The 15,120-nt window shown below is 46.5% G+C and overlaps 1 pseudogene across 1 annotated transcript in view; it reads left to right on the plus strand.

Annotated features, from left to right (window-relative positions):
• Nucleotides 1-15,120, plus strand: part of LOC310870659 (contactin-associated protein-like 4) — a 169,069-nt pseudogene that overhangs the window by 55,411 nt on the left and 98,538 nt on the right. The window contains exons 5-10 of the transcript in view: nucleotides 2,055-2,114; nucleotides 2,887-2,966; nucleotides 4,026-4,744; nucleotides 5,773-6,014; nucleotides 7,806-8,447; nucleotides 11,847-12,014. The product of the transcript in view is annotated as a contactin-associated protein-like 4 (transcript). The remainder of the gene's footprint in view (nucleotides 1-2,054; nucleotides 2,115-2,886; nucleotides 2,967-4,025; nucleotides 4,745-5,772; nucleotides 6,015-7,805; nucleotides 8,448-11,846; nucleotides 12,015-15,120) is intronic.

A 15,120-nucleotide genomic window follows, 5' to 3' on the forward strand; every position in this document is an offset into this window, starting at 1 on the left:
GCTACAGTATCATCCTTACGTCATCATGGCTACAGTATCATCCTTACGTCATCATGGCTACAGTATCATCCTTACGTCATCATGGCTACAGTATCATTCTTACATCATCATGGCTACAGTATCATCCTTATGTCATCATGGCTACAGTATCATCCTTACATCATCATGGCTACAGTATCATCCTTACGTCATCATGGCTACAGTATCATCCTTACGTCATCATGGCTACAGTATCATCCTTACGTCATCATGGCTACAGTATCATTATTACGTCATCATGGCTACAGTATCATCCTTACGTCATCATGGCTACAGTATCATCCTTACGTCATCATGGCTACAGTATCATCCTTACGTCATCATGGCTACAGTATCATTCTTACGTCATCATGGCTACAGTATCATTCTTACGTCATCATGGCTACAGTATCAATCTCTTACGTCATCATGGCTACAGTATCATCTTACGTCATCATGGCTACAGTATTCTTCGTCTCTTGGCTACAGTTTCATTCTTAGTTTTAGTCATGGCTACTAGTAGTAATTCGTTAGACGCGATCATGGTCTTACAGTTTCATCTTACGTCATCATGCTCATCTTTTACGCCATCATGGCTACAGTATCATTCTTACGTCATCATTGGTACAGTAGGTCAACAAAGAAGCTCTGATTCCATTGAAAATGGTGCAACACTCACTCTCTCTCTCTGCTACAGCAGTGTTGTTTTGGCAAGAGCAAATTCTATTTTAGTTTTAGTCGTTGTCTCTTGAATAGTTTTCCACTTAGTATTAGGTCACACTTTAGTCACCTGGAATGTTCTAGTGTTTGGTCTAGTTTTAGTCGACTAAATGTCATACGATTTTAGTCGACTAAATCTACAGTTGATTTAGTCGACTAAAATGTGTTTTGACAGGCCTTGATGTCGTTGTAATGACATGTTTTACACTTAGCAGAAAAGTGATAGCAGATATACAATCTCACAACGCGTCGCATGTGAGATTGTAGATCTGCTATTTTCAGCATGCAACCCAGCATAAAACTGGATCTCTTGTCCACTAGTCCCTTACTAACATTTTAGTCTAGTGTTTATTTGTTGACGAAATCATAGATTCGTTTTTATTTAGTTTTAGTCAGTGGAAAAAGGTAGTCAACAAACATTTTTCGTCTTAGTTTTAATCGACGAAAACAACACTGCTCTACAGTCTACAGTCGACCGTTTTCAATTCATCAAATCAAATCAAACTCATAAAATGAGAACATGCAGTGGAGAGCTACACTGCATGCTGAATGCTGAGTGAAGTGAACCGTTCGGAAACAGACAGGCCTGTCCTATGTCACGTATGTGTCTAAGTGTTGGGCTTAAGTTTCATATGATCATCCGAAAGACCGTCTCTCTCTCTCTCTCTCTCTCTCTCTCTCTCTCTCTCTCTCTCTATACTGCCTCCCCCTGGCCAGCCGGGGTGCCTGATGGAGGGAAAGGAACTGGTCTCTATACTGCCTCCCCCTGGCCAGCCGGGGCGCCTGATGGAGGGGAAAGGAACTGGTTGGAATAACGTGTTCCTTCCACGCGCTACGTCCAACCAGGGAAACTCCCCCCTGTCAGGTGTAAAGGAGCAACTTGGACACTCAGGCATGAAGGAAGCATGAGTTCAAGTCCGTTGCTCTCCCCTTGTCCCCCATATATGGGGACTAGGTTGGTCTCCCCTTGTCCCCCATATATGGGGACTAGGTTGGTCTCCCCTTGTCCCCCATATATGGGGACTAGGTTGGCGGAGGGTGTGTAGAGCCCAGGATCACATTAGATGATTGACACAGGGGTGAAAAATGGGTTACAAAATCTCATTCCAAGTTCTCAAAAGCATGATGATGTGATAAAGCAATGTGAGGAAGTTCTATGACTTGAGCAATGAGGATAAAAAAAACGAGAGGCTTCGAAACATGAAATGTCCCTAGAGCAGCACAGGCTGATGTCAAACATGGATAGGCTACTCCTCGTGGTCCCAAATCAACCGACTGGTGATAATATAATTGTGTATTCCGTGTATATTACACAGCACGTGCACGGTGACGACGAGTACGATGTCGCCAACAGTTTATCGCCTCTCGACCAACTTGTTAACCCATTCTGACCTGAGATCAGATTCTAAAAATGTCTTCTACATCCTGACCGTTTTCATTCTGACCTGAGATCAGATTCTAAAAAATGTCTTCTATGTCAGTCGCTCTTCGATTTTAAAAAAATAGCAGACCTACAAGCTCATAGCGCGCCACTCGGTGGCGCGCTATGAGCTTGTAGATCTGCTATTTTTCAATAGCTAAAGCACGACATGATGCCAACACCAAAATGGGTTCCCGTTCAGAATGGGTTAATATGGATACAAGCAGACTCCTCATGAGAGTAGTGGACATCATAGATTGCATGGACGTATTAAATGAGAACTTAAAAAAATAGTATGACGTCATGTAGTTGATATTGGTGTTGGGTATCTTAGCAATTCCGAATGCTCTGTCCCATTGGTCATGTGCTGTCCCATTGGTCATGTGCTGTCCCATTGGTCATGTGATGTCCCATTGGTCATGTGATGTCCCATTGGTCATGTGTTCGCGTCATGAACCGATCCAGACCCCTGCAGGTGTGTATAATATATTTCCCTGACCCGACATTAGAATACGTAACGATGTCCGTCCCGTATCAGTTAATTGACATTAGAATACGTAACGATGTCCGTATCAGTTAATTGACATTAGAATACGTAACGATGTCCGTATCAGTTAATTGCTAGATTCGTGACAGGCTGCGGGCAGTTGAGCGTTGGGACATAGCCGATAGCACTGCTCCTTCAGTGTCGTTGTAGCTGTAGATTCAGGCGCGGTGTCTTGCTGAAGCCTTCCTGGTACCTGTTGGACCTCCGCTTGCAGAGCGTGCTGTCCGACCGCCAGCTCACACGGTGCGCTGAGACGAGGACGTAAGTCTAAGATGCACAGCTCATCCAGGCGACAGTCCTCACTTTCCCCCATGCCTGCTGCTTTTGCACGGTCCGCTCCTCCACAGAGCATGATATGATGATCTCCCAGCATGCAACAGCACATCACATGTCTGTCCCCAGACGGGCGTTCCCCCTTGGGGTCAAGCTTCTTCCAGGAGAATGTCTCTGGGTTGAACTTCCACAGATCCTCGAAGACGTCCCACAAACACATTCTGCAACCACCAAATATGTAGAGTTCTCCGTCGTAGGCGAAGGCTGAATGTTCTGTCCGTCCTTCTGGACGAAGCTGTGCAGAAGACTGTGGGAGTTCTTCTGGGCGAAGCCAGCGGCCCAACTCTGTGTCAAACACTCTGATGTCATTGTACATTTCGTTGTGAAAATTGTAATCTTTTTGCTTTTTATCTTTTTTCACCCATTTGCTAGGCTTATGTCTGTCTATTTTGTCTCGGCTAAGAAACATCTTAAAACATTCGAGAGCTTCGGCCTCGGACTTGGGTTTAGGTTTCAAGAGTTTGGGAACACTTTTGGGAACACTGAACACTGAAGACTCCTCCTCCTCATTATCACCGTTAAAACTCTTATCGACGTCCGCGCTCCGAAATCCCCCAAATACAAACATCTTTGTCCCGATGATGGTGGCAGTGTGATATTCTGAGACTGGTGGCTTAAAGCATCCTTCGGTGGAAACTACAGACCAGGTCATGTCGGCCGTGTTGAACTTATAGATCTTAGAGGACAGGTGGCCATATATTCCATTTGTCCAGTTGCTGAGCGTTCCATAAATATACATGACGCCCATCGAGACGCATGCTGAATGACCTCTCATTTTCTTTGGAGCTTTCCCAGAAGTCAAAGTCTTGGACCATGCGAGTTCATCAACATCAAAGGCATAAAGTTTGTTGTCAAAGTCATGTGTGTTTGTTGATCCTCCCCAGAGGTATATTTTCCTGTCTATAAGCACAGCTGTGTGGTGGATGCGAGCGCAGGGAGCGTTGCTGTCCACTTCTTCTAATAATGTCCATGTCCACTTGTCCAAAGACTTGTTGTCTTTGACTTCCAGGACGTGCACACCCATCTGTCCCTTCTCCAGATGATGTCCTCCCTTCTCCAGATGATGTCCTCCCTTCTCCAGATGATGTCCTCCCTTCTCCGGATGATGTCCTCCCTTATCCAGATGATGTCCTCCCTTCTCCAGATGATGTCCTCCCTTATCCAGATGATGTCCTCCCTTCTCCAGATGATGTCCTCCCTTATCCAGATGATCTCCTCCCTTCTCCAGATGATGTCCTCCCTTCTCCAGATGATGTCCTCCCTTATCCAGATGATCTCCTCCCTTCTCCAGATGATGTCCTCCCTTCTCCAGATGATGTCCTCCCTTATCCAGATGATCTCCTCCCTTCTCCAGATGATGTCCTCCCTTCTCCAGATGATGTCCTCCCTTATCCAGATGATGTCCTCCCTTCTCCAGATGATCTCCTCCCTTATCCAGATGATCTCCTCCCTTCTCCAGATGATGTCCTCCCTTATCCAGATGATCTCCTCCCTTCTCCAGATGATGTCCTCCCTTCTCCAGATGATGTCCTCCCTTCTCCAGATGATGTCCTCCCTTCTCCAGATGATGTCCTCCCTTCTCCAGATGATGTCCTCCCTTATCCAGACTTCCTCCAAAGAAGAACACCTTGTCCCCCATTGTCACGGTTGCACCGAGGTAGCAGCTCTTCGGGTCTCCGTCCCCGTGTCTCACCCAGCGCAGCATCGTGAGCACCGCCTCGGATCAAAATGGAATCCCTCGAGTTCTTCCCGTTTCCCACGACGGTCTGGTAGAAAAGATCTTTCTGGATTCTTTGCTTATTAGAGGTGGGGGGGGAAACTCGCTGTGCAAGAACAACTCTACTCCAATCCTCAGATTATGACCAAACTAGTCCGCATTATACCTTCTTATAGTCTATTGTGATGTCACGAAAATCTACACCAGATCCGGTGTTGTGATGTCACGTGAATTTTGGACCAATCCAGTGTTGTGATGTGAATCTTCACCAATCCGGTGTTGTGATGTCATGTGAAGCTTCCCGGTGTGGTTGGCCTGTATGATAAAGGGGTGTCTGGGTACTCCAGTTGATTATGTGTCCAAAATCACACTTGTGTGAAGTGAGGGGCGCACGCAGCGAGGGCAGTATTTATATCAACCAGATGACGTCTTACGTTGTCATTTACTGCCCTAAACAAACATTAAAGTCCATAGACTTGGCTGGCGACCGGTTACTTTTCATTAGGCTCTAAGCAAAGGAAAGCCTGGGGGCGCTAGCGGCTAGCGCCTCTCAGGGTGGGAGGGGCTAGCGGCTAGCGCCTCTCAGGGGGGGAGGGGCTAGCGGCTAGCGCCTCTCAGGGGGGGAGGGGCTAGCGGCTAGCGCCTCTCAGGGTGGGAGGGGCTAGCGGCTAGCGCCTCTCAGGGGGGGAGGGGCTAGCGGCTAGCGCCTCTCAGGGTGGGAGGGGCTAGCGGCTAGCGCCTCTCAGGGTGGGAGGGGCTAGCGGCTAGCGCCTCTCAGGGCGGGAGGGGCTAGCGGCTAGCGCCTCTCAGGGGGGGAGGGGGGAGGGGCTAGCGGATAGCGCCTCTCAGGGGGGGGAGGGGCTAGCGGCTAGTGCCTCTCAGGGTGGGAGGGGCTAGCGGCTAGCGCCTCTCAGAAAGTTCACACAATAATAAACACTAAGCTGATTTGCTGCCAAAAACATCACTGATTCTATACCTGCATGGCACCAACCTTTCCTGTTATATTATGTGTTCCAGGCGGGACGCTCCAACCCCCTGACGGCCGCCGTCTGCTCAGCCTGGGCAGTCTGCTGGACGACCAGCAGTGGCACCACGTGGAGCTGGAGAGGCTCGGCGCTCAGCTCAACCTCACCGTGGATAGAAGCACCGCGCAGACCCTCCTCCCCCCAGAGCACTTCACCCACTGGGTGGTCACACAGGTACGCATAGAGACTCCTCCTCCTCCTCGAGAGCACTTCACCCATTGGGTGGTCACACAGGTACGCATAGAGACTCCTCCTCCCCGAGACCTTCACCCATTGGGTTGTCACACAGGTACGCATAGAGACTCCTCCTCCTCCTCGAGAGCACTTCACCCATTGGGTGGTCACACAGGTACGCATAGAGACTCCTCCTCCTCCATACTTGCTTGTTGCATACTAGTAGGCCATAAATGGCCAACTAGTGCGCAAGCAGAGTGCGCAAGTACTTTCGACCGCTGTAAACTGTCAAATCTCAGTATCTCTGTGAAGGAACGTTTGAAATGTATAATTATTAGGTGTAACTATTTGCTACCTAGTACCTACCTACTTTATGCATATAAACACCTAGTATTATTAAGTATGGTTCAAGTTTCTATCTATATAAGAAATACAGTTTTATCGATGTAGATATTTAAAGAAAATAAATCATTGATATGTGATGAAAAAAAAAGGATGTAAACTGAATTAAAATATGTTATACAGTATAATTATTCTGTAAACTGTGGAATCTCAGTATCTCTGTGAAGGAACATTTGAAATGTCTAATTAGTAGGTGTAACTATTTGCTACCTATCTACTTTATGCATGCAAACGCCTAGTATTATTAAGTATGGTTGACTAGCTCTAAATGATGACGTAAGAGTATGTAGTTGTAAGTTGATTAGCGGTATACTGTGGTTACTTTGTGCCAAAAACTGTGACAGCCAACCCGCCATTTGATGCGTATGCAAATAAAACAGCAGATTTGTGCCTGGTTTGCTGGGACCAGATTACACAAAATGACCATATTTCTTACGTCATCATTGAGAGCTAGTCATACATATACACACCACGTACTCTGGTCCCAGCAGATCAGGCACAATTTGCTATTTTATTTTTACTGATTATGTATATAGTATACGTATGACTAACTCTACATGATGACGTAAGACATATGTATACATATACATATACTATAAAGTATGTAGTTGTAAGTTGATTAGCGGTATACTGTGGTTACTTTGCGCCAAAAACTGTGACAGCCAACCCGCCACTTGATGCGTATGCAAATAAAACAGCAGATTTGTGCCTGGTTTGCTGGGACCAGATTACACAAATGACCATATTTCTTACATCATCATTGAGAGCTAGTCATACATATACACACCATGTACTCTGGTCCCAGCAGATCAGGCACAATTTGCTATTTTATTTTTACTGATTATGTATATAGTATACTTATGACTAGCTCTAAATGATGACGTAAGACATATGGTCATTTATGTAATCTGGTACAGCTTAGCGTTGGAAAGACAGTCGCTGTGGCATACCACCTTAGCACCAGAGAAGCAAGGAGGGAGCTTGACCCATTCTGAACGGGCACCCATTTTGGTGTCAGCATCATGTTATGCTTTATCTATTGAAAAATAGCAGATCTACAAGCTCATATCGCGCCACCGAGTGGCGCGATACGAGCTTGTAGGTCTGCTATTTTTTGAAAAATCGAAGAACGACTGACATTTTTAGAATCTGATCTCAGGTCAGAATGGGTTAATCAGACCAGTGTGTGTCCAGTGGAAACCTCGTATGAATCTGATCTCAGGTCAGAATGGGTTAAGGTGAGTGTCGACGGCAAACGCCTGGAGGTCCAGCAAGCCCCGAAGTACCTCGGCGTGCGTCTGGATCGGACACTGTCCTTCAGTCAGCACCTCAAAGAACTCAAGGCCAAGGTGACATCTAGGGTTGCACTGATCCGCCGCCTCGCTGGATCAACCTGGGGAGCCTCCGCTAAGACGCTGCGTATATCCACCCAAGCCCTGGTCTTCTCAGCAGCGGAATACTGCGCCCCAGTCTGGAGCAGAAGCCCACATGCAAGAAAGGTCGATGTGGTCGATCAACAACGCCCTCCGGATCATTACGGGATGCCTGAAGCCCACCCCTGTGTCCCACTTGCCAGTCCTTGCGGGAATAGCTCCGGCCAGCCTCCGACGGGAAGCTGCCACCCTCGTCCTGGCCAGGAAAGCCCAAAAGCAGGATTGGCACATCCTGCATGGCACCACCACAACCCCAGCGCCTCCAAGCAGACTCGGGTCTTGTCACCCCTACAACAGGGCAGCACAGGAGATGCTCAACGCCACCCCTGAGGCCATCTCCAGAGATGCATGGCTAGCAGCAGCGTGGAAGCAGGAGTGGGAGTCAGCCGGGTCCTCCCGCATGCATCGGTTCATCTGGGATCCAGGAGCTGGCGCCATAGGAGGAGATGATCTTCCTCGCAAGCAATGGACCACACTGAACCGCTTAAGAACTGGGGTTGGGCGCTTCAATGCATCATTGCAGAAGTGGGGACTGGCAGACAGTGCGGCATGTGAGTGCGGCGCCCCTGAGCAGACCGCCGACCATGTCATCTTCACCTGCCCCTTACACAGACCGCCCTCAGAGGCCGGCCTCTTTGACCTGGGACCAGAGATGCGGGCGTGGCTCCACGACACCGAGTTGGACCTCTAACGTTACACGAAAGAAGAAGAAGAAGATAATCTGGTCCCAGCAAACCAGACACAGATTTGCTGTTTGTTTTTGCATACACATCAAATGGCGGGTTGGCTGTCACGGTGAACGAAGACCGGGCGAAATTATTACTTGCGCGCTCTGCTTGCGCAAGTAACTATACATATATACTATACTATGCTATACGTGTGGAAGACCCATAGATCCATAGACCCCAAGGTAGCCGCAATTAAGTAATAAATATAGCAATATAGTTCAAAGGTTGCACTAATTGGCGTCGTTAAGGCGTGCATGGCAACAGTTTGTGTCTCGTGTGATTTCACACCAGAAGATATAAGATGATGCACAGTGTTGAAAATGACTGTAGAGTAGATGTCGAGAGAGAGAAGACAGACAGACAGACAGACAGACAGGGTGATGTTGTCTTGGACCGTTTCCAAAGCAGGAGGACCAAAGCGAGTCTATCATGCTGCTGTAGCAGTGAGGAACAAACTGTATTCCTTTGGAGGCTACGGTGGTGGAGGGACCTTCAACAACATGCAGGGACAGATGGATGTCCATGTCTTCAACACAGTGTCTTTATGCTGGAAGAAGTTACCTCCAGTGGAACCAGGAAGAGGAGATGGTCACCTTGAGGTTCCATCCATGCGCTACGGCCACACAGCTGTGTTGGTTGAAGATACAGTCTACATCTTGGGAGGGGAGCCTTACTGCAATGTGCTTTATGCATTTGATGTTGACGCCCAAAGATTGTTCCAACCCAGGGTTTATGGGACTGTTCCAGAGGGGAGGATATGCCACGCAGCCTGTGTGTTGGAGAAGGTCATGTTTATCCATGGAGGATACACCAAGCTGACTGGATACACTAATGACATGTACAAGTTGGACACCAGCACAATGGTCTGGACTTTAATTAACACCAGAGGAACTCCACCTCCTGATTCATGGTTTCACTCTGCCACCATCATTGGTACCAAGATGTTTGTATTCGGGGGCAGGAGGTCCCAGTGGGTCTACAACACCATCAGAGTGTTTGACACGGAGACCAACGCCTGGCTGGACACACCTTCTGCTCAACTTCTACCAGAAGGACGCTGGGGTCATTCAGCATTTATCTACAATGGAGAGCTGTACATATTTGGAGGCCGGAACGGTTACCAGAACTTAAATGATGTGTGTAAATTCAGTCCAGAGACCTTCTCCTGGAAGAAGGTTGAGCCCAAGTGGAAAGGACCAGGTCCAATGCGTGGTATGTGCTGTTGCATTGTGGGAGATCATATCATCCTCTTTGGAGGAAGGAAAGGAGATAACACTATCTCTGATGAGCTGTTCATCTTAGACTTGAGTCCTTGTCTTAAGACGTTATGTAAGCTAGAAGTTATTCAGTACGCTCTGGACCAATCAGAACTCCCACACGACATCAGGTGGGAACTGGCAGCCATGGCAACCAACGACAACAGACGACAACAACAATAACAACCGAGACCACATTCCGGATGAAGGAACAGCAGAAAGATCAAGAAATGATGGATCAACATCTCATCCCACCTGACGGTGAGCCACCTCTCAGCATCACTTACTGAGATTCAAACCTCAGGAGACTCCTTCTCTCCAGACAGGCTCTCTAACCATTCAGCTAGGCATCAAACAGTGACAATTGTTCCGTCCAACACAATGCGGTGGAAACACACACCTGTGTCTGTATGTTCCAAACTGAACACGGTGGACCAAGCAGTCCTGAAAGGACTTGGTCCTTTATTGTTATTGTTAGGTTTTTTTCCTTCTCCTTTTGCCAAAAAAATTATAATCGCGAAACTCGGCCTACAGAAAAAATAAATCTCAAAGACTATCTGGTACACAGCAAGCTAATAGGAATCAACACACCAGCACGCCAGAGACTAGAATACTTCAAACCCAAACAAATAGTTAAAAATAGAACTACAAAACGCATGTTGGAGATGAAACAACAGATAACAGCCAGCAACTGTGTTTATTTAATTACTTACAATATGTCGGAGAAACGAGTAAAACAATAGCTACAAGGCTGAGACAACACAAATACAATATTAACAATGCAAAAAAGACGACTAAAAGGATTGTTCAACATTGCATGGCACATGGCATTGAAGCTCTAAAAGTATCTGGACTTCAACACAATCCCAACTGTAGGACAAAGATGTTTTAATGGAAAACAGTGGATCAATAACCTCAACACGGATTTTCCTGGAGGTTTAAACATGCCAAAATATTAGACAAGTTGTTTTGATTTTGTACCAAAACTCCACAGCCATATGCATGCTAAACACAGCCAACACTCAATGGAAATCAGACTTTGAATATAGGGGACAAATTAGCACATTCCACACCAAGCCAACCTGGGACACGAAGCAAGAGTGTACAGTGCACTGAAGTCCCCTCAGTCAACCCCCGCCACTCTTGGCCCTCTCTCTATCTCTCTCTCGCTCACTCACTGCCTTGCTCTCTCCCACAATGTTAATGTTAATGTTAGTAAAGTTACACCTATTTTATGTAAATAACCTGGTAAAATGTGCAGCATTGGGGGGTAAAGGGTAGACACTTTCATTGTGAAGGGACGACAGGATGAGGAAAGGTGTTGTTGTTGCTAATTGTGGAGAGTAATGGCTGCGTGTGATATTGAACAGTCAAACTATTCGTATCAATATACGGCTGTATCAACAAAATACTGATGTCATAGGTATATGGTGGCCTCATATTTGGTCTTGAAACGGGCCTCCAGATTCCTAAGGCCGCCCCTGCTTACGCATGTTTCATGATAAATGCTTTTATGTGATGTATTCCCATGCTTTTTTTGTTCTTGCTTAAATGTAAGTCGCTCTGGATTAAGAGCGACTGCTAAATGCCTAAATGTGACGAGATTTGACTGAGAGACTGCCATCGCGCACATTCCAGCTTTTCACCAGACTCTTCACATACTAGAGCATGTCTGAAATGAGTGTCAAAGCTGACATTGACATGTAAATATGAAAAAAATGCTTAAACATGTAGCTATTGTAATGTTAGAGACCACAGAAGACATGTAAATATGAAATAAATGCTTAAACATGTAGCTAGGTGTAATGTTAGAGACCACAGAAGTATCTCCAAAACTGGAGGGTCAAACTGAACAACCAATATGTCAATTTGAAGCTATGATTCCCTGCTTTGATATGAAATGAAAAAACAAAACTTCAAAAAAATCCAATGGCAGTCTCCCAGTCAAATTTGGTCACAAATTGTAAATTGTAAATTGTTATCCACGGCTAGAAGGCTGTTTCAACCAATCAGAGGGCTTCCTGGAAACGACCTATGGTATAATGTGTATTATTGTCGTGTGTTACTGTCCAGCTAAGCGTGGGAGGAGCCGTCGTCCATCAGAGCCCCGCCTCTCAGAGAGCCGTCGTCCAATCCCAGAAGAGCTGGACCTCCTTCCACGGCTGCGTGGAGAACCTGCTCTACGATGGCCTCAACCTGGTCCACATGGCCCGACAGCGCCACCACCTGGTCACTGTGACGGTCAGTGTTTTAGTTAGTTTAACCTGGTCCACATGGCCCGACAGCGCCACCACCTGGTCACTGTGACGGTCAGTGTTTTAGTCAGTTTAACCTGGTCCACATGGCCCGACAGCGCCACCACCTGGTCACTGTGACGGTCAGTGTTTTAGTTAGTTTAACCTGGTCCACATGGCCCGACAGCGCCACCACCTGGTCACTGTGACGGTCAGTGTTTTAGTCAGTTTAACCTGGTCCACATGGCCCGACAGCGCCACCACCTGGTCACTGTGACGGTCAGTGTTTTAGTCAGTTTATAGTTTTACTTTAGTTTATTTATCTCAGTCATTTACAGTACAGTACATTTCAGAATGAGGGTTTGACTGAAAAGGTTTGGGCTGATTAAGCCGAAGCTTATTATGCCCACTTTATTAACCAATTCTGACCTGAGATCAGATTCATGCGAGGTTTCCACTGGACACACACTGGTCTGATTAACCCATTCTGACCTGAGATCAGATTCTAAAATCATTCAATCATAGCTAAAGCATGACACGATGCTGACACCAAAATGGGTTCCCGTTCAGAATGGGTTAAATACCAATGATGAACAGAAAATACATATTTAGCTTATTATGCCTTACGTTACGCGCACATAGATTTAGCTTTTTATTTTTATTTTTATTAAAACATTTAAGCGTGCTTTTATATTTGAAGTGGTCATGCTTCAATATAGTATAGTTCGATTTTTATTTTGTCATTAGAACACGTGTACAACAAAATTAATCTGTTGGCTATCAATCCAATGCAATACAAGCAAGCAATCATAATAATGCATAGGTGTTAGTACAGTGGCATCCAGCAGCTATACTGTAGGTCCCAAGGATTAAAAACAATAAGAAAATACAGTTTATATAGTTTTGGCAATATCATTATGGGCAAACATTTTCTCTTTCCGCCCCCCCCCGCTCGTTGCATTATTAATTTTAATGATCAATCAATCGATTGTCTTCCACCGTGGTATTCTTAAAGTTCTTTTATATGCATTGGTATCAGTGTTTAAATATTAATGCTGCTGTTATATGCTATCATTACGAATATTATTAGCATTTTTTTCCAATTATTTGGGGGTCGAAATGAAAGCCAAGACTGTACATATACCCCCTGGGGGACCCTGGGCAATTAAGTATGAAAATGCGTGCGTGCGTGTGTGTGTGCATTAACCCATTCTGAACGGGAACCCATTTTGGTGTTAGCATCATGTTATGCTTTATCTATTGAAAAATAGCAGATCTACAAGCTTGTAGGTCTGCTATTTTTGAAAAAAATCGAAGAACGACTGACATTTTTAGAATCTGATCTCAGGTCAGAATGGGTTATAATCAGACCAGTGTGTGTGTCCAGTGGAAACCTCGTATGAATCTGATCTCAGGTCAGAATGCGTTAAAGGTGGCTTGAGGCTGCTAACATAAAAATAGTGCTGAGTTTCACAGGAGTTCTGTCATCCATAGGATACGTTTGTGCTCTTTAGTGCTTTAGTGGGAGCTGTGGGAGACGCGGTTCTCTTGTAGATGTGATCTAGAGGGTGTGTGTGTGTGTGTGTGTGTGTGTGTGTGTGTGTGTGTGTGTGTGTGTGTGTGTGTGTGTGCCTGCGTGTGCATGGGTGCGTGTGCGTTCCTGACCATTACTGTAAAAAAGATAGCAACGCTGATGTCCTTCCTCTGCATGCATAACTAAAAGCTGCAACCCGCCGCAATCCATCAACGACTGCAGCCTCAGCAGCAGACCCTGTTGGGGGTCATTACCGCTGGGCACAGAAAACACACCGCGGCCCGCCGTAACCCTAACCCTAACCCTAACCCTAACCCTAACCCTAACCCTAACCCTAACCCTCAGCAGCAGACCTGTTCGGGGTCATTACCGCTGGGCACAGAAAACACACCGCGGCCCGCCCTAACAACAACAGAATGCATATCGGTCGGATATATATATAGGCCGTGAGAAAACAGTGTGTATAGTGCCCGGGTGCCCCAGCTGCCGTGGGAACGGGAAGTAAACGGAAATGCTATAGACACAAGATGGCCTAATACTGTACGTCCAAACAACAATACTGTACGTCCAAACAAACATGAGGGGAAAGAACCAGCTGTGTTCGGATAGTTGGTGCTGGTTTCCCAAACGCTGGGAACGTCGGGAATCATTTCAAAACATTTTCAATGAACATTCCCCCCAAAAAAGGCCAAATATAAACAAATTGCCTGCAGGGAATATTGTCAGGGAGGTGACTCTGTATCATTTACGACAGTCAGTCAGTCAGTCAGTCAGTCTCTCAGTCAGTCAGTGACTCAGTCAGTCAGTCAGTCAGTCTCTCAGTCAGTCAGTCAGTCAGTCAGTCTCTCAGTCAGTCAGTCAGTCAGTCAGTCAGTCAGTCAGTCAGTCAGTCTCTCAGTCTCTCAGTCAGTCAGTCAGTCAGTCAGTCAGTCTCTCAGTCAGTCAGCCAGTCAGTCAGTCAGTCAGTCAGTCAGTCAGTCAGTCAGTCAGTCAGTCTCTCAGTCAGTCAGTCAGTCAGTCAGTCAGTCAGTCAGTCTCTCAGTCTCTCAGTCAGTCAGTCTCTCAGTCTCTCAGTCAGTCAGTCTCTCAGTCAGTCAGTCAGTCAGTCAGTCAGTCTCTCAGTCAGTCAGTCAGTCAGTCTCTCAGTCAGTCAGTCAGTCTCTCAGTCAGTCAGTCTCTCAGTCAGTCAGTCTCTCAGTCAGTCAGTCAGTCAGTCAGTCAGTCAGTCAGTCAGTCAGTCAGTCAGTCTCTCAGTCTCTCAGTCTCTCAGTCAGTCAGTCTCTCAGTCAGTCAGTCAGTCAGGCAGTCAGTCTCTCAGTCAGTCAGTCAGTCAGTCAGTCAGTCAGTCAGTCAGTCAGTCAGTCAGTCAGTCAGTCAGTCAGTCAGTCTCTCAGTCAGTCAGTCAGTCAGTCAGTCAGTCAGTCAGTCAGTCAGTCAGTCAGTCAGTCAGTCAGTCAGTCAGTATCTCAGTCAGTCAGTCAGTCAGTCAGTCAGTCTCTCAGTCAGTCAGTCAGTCAGTCAGTCAGTCAGTCAGTCAGTCAGTCAGTCAGTCAGTCAGTCAGTCAGTCAGTCAGTCAGT

Source organism: Protomyctophum parallelum (assembly GCF_964188405.1).
Source record: "Protomyctophum parallelum genome assembly, chromosome: 14".
Taxonomy (NCBI): Eukaryota; Metazoa; Chordata; class Actinopteri; order Myctophiformes; family Myctophidae; genus Protomyctophum; species Protomyctophum parallelum.